At 39.7% G+C, this 1,699-nt stretch overlaps 1 protein-coding gene across 1 annotated transcript in view; it reads left to right on the top strand.

Moving 5' to 3' along the window:
- Positions 1-1,699, top strand: part of TAF1B (TATA box binding protein (TBP)-associated factor, RNA polymerase I, B, 63kDa) — a 109,111-nt gene that overhangs the window by 27,711 nt on the left and 79,701 nt on the right. The window lies entirely within an intron of this gene.

The following is a 1,699-nucleotide window of genomic DNA, read 5'->3' as shown; positions in this document are numbered from 1 at the left end:
TTTGGCCACATCAACCAAATAACAAGACTTTTTTCATGTGTGATTAACTCTGCAAGCAGATAGCCCATGATTCAGTGAATTTTACTTTTAAGTTTAAAAACCTGATCTTGCTCTGTGTGCCCTTATTGGGTGATCTCATCCTCTGCCAAGGCTTTAATTACCATCTATATGCTGATGACTCCCAAATTTATATCTCTAGCCCAGACTTGTCTACTGAGGGCCAGGCCCATATATATGCACATATACAACTGCCTGCTGGACACAGCTACTTGGATGTCTTTATGGTATCTCAGAATCAGCATTACTAAAAGGAGGTTCATCATCTATCTCCTTAATCTAGCTCCTTCTCCAGTGTTTTCTTTCTTAGTAAATGCCATGCACCCTTTTACATCCTATCCAGAAACCTAGGGATCATCCTTGACTCTTTCCTTTCTCTACATGTGCTGTTAGTCGTTATGTTCTATCAATCATACGTACAAAATAACTCACAAAACCATTCTTCTGTCCATTCCTTCCTCTCTGTCCCCACCTGGATTGCTTTACAGTCTCCCGCCTGATCTCTGTGTCTGCGCTCTTGTGTCATTTTTATCCCTTTTCCTCCTGATAACCATAAAGACCTTACAGAAACATAAGTGTAATATGTCACTAGAACTGGATAAAGGAGCTTGTCGTCCTACCCACGGCAGTCTGTAAGGGGCTAAGAAAACTTTCCTAGAAATCTAACAAGATGGGGAAAATAATATTTACCTAAAATTCTTCTCAGAATATTATATGTGGTTAGAAAAATGGGGGTAAAATCCTAGCCCCCTTCTCTCCCTTTCTTGCTCCTCCTCTCCCTCTCTCTTTCCCTGTTCTTCCCCACAATTTAAGGGAATTCTAAAATGCCTTCAAGGAGATTGGATCTGCTTAGCTGGGGGACTTTTATTTTGCTCTATGTGGTATACAAGTTCATGAACAGAGCTTAGTTGCTTTGGGACAGTAGGAGAAGAGGCTGTCACCATTGATCCTCTTTCTCTGCTTTTCTTCCAGAAAGAGTTCTATGTCACAGGTCCTGAAAGTGTGGCCTCCTGATTAATAGCTTCTGCATCACCTAGGAACTTGTTAGAAATGCAAATTCTTGGACCCATGCTAGACCTTCTGAATCAGAAACTAGGATAGGGCCTGGTCATCTCTGTTTTAATAAGCCTTCCAGGGGATTTTTACGGATGCTAAAGTTTGAGAACTACTGCCAAACTTTGAAAAAATATTTGAAGAACATTGATTTGAAGAGAATATGTTATTAGCCTGACTGGAGTACTTACACTGATAATGCATGTCACTTCCCTGTTCAAATCCTCTAGGAGTAGCCATAGTCCTTAGGATAAATTGATAACCCTTCAAATAGCCTATAAAGGACCCTGCCTACCTAGTAATAACAATAATAAATAAAAATAGCTAGTATTTATTCATTGCACAAATATTTATTGAGTATCTACTGTATGCAGGTGTTGTCTGGAGTCTAGACCCTTGAGATGCAGTTATAAACCATAGAGGTCAAGTCCCCGTTCTCATGAAGTCCAAGACTAGAGGAGGAAACATGACAAATACATAAATAAATAAGAAAATGATGAGACAGGGAAGGGTTATTCAGAAGATTGAAGTAGGACGGTGTGATCAAGAATGACTCAATGGCTATTGTAGATTAGTTATTAGGGAAAGC

The sequence above is a fragment of the Propithecus coquereli genome, unplaced genomic scaffold, assembly GCF_000956105.1.
Source record: "Propithecus coquereli isolate 6110/MARCELLA unplaced genomic scaffold, Pcoq_1.0 Scaffold764, whole genome shotgun sequence".
Taxonomy (NCBI): Eukaryota; Metazoa; Chordata; class Mammalia; order Primates; family Indriidae; genus Propithecus; species Propithecus coquereli.
This window is presented reverse-complemented; position numbering and strand designations above follow the sequence as displayed.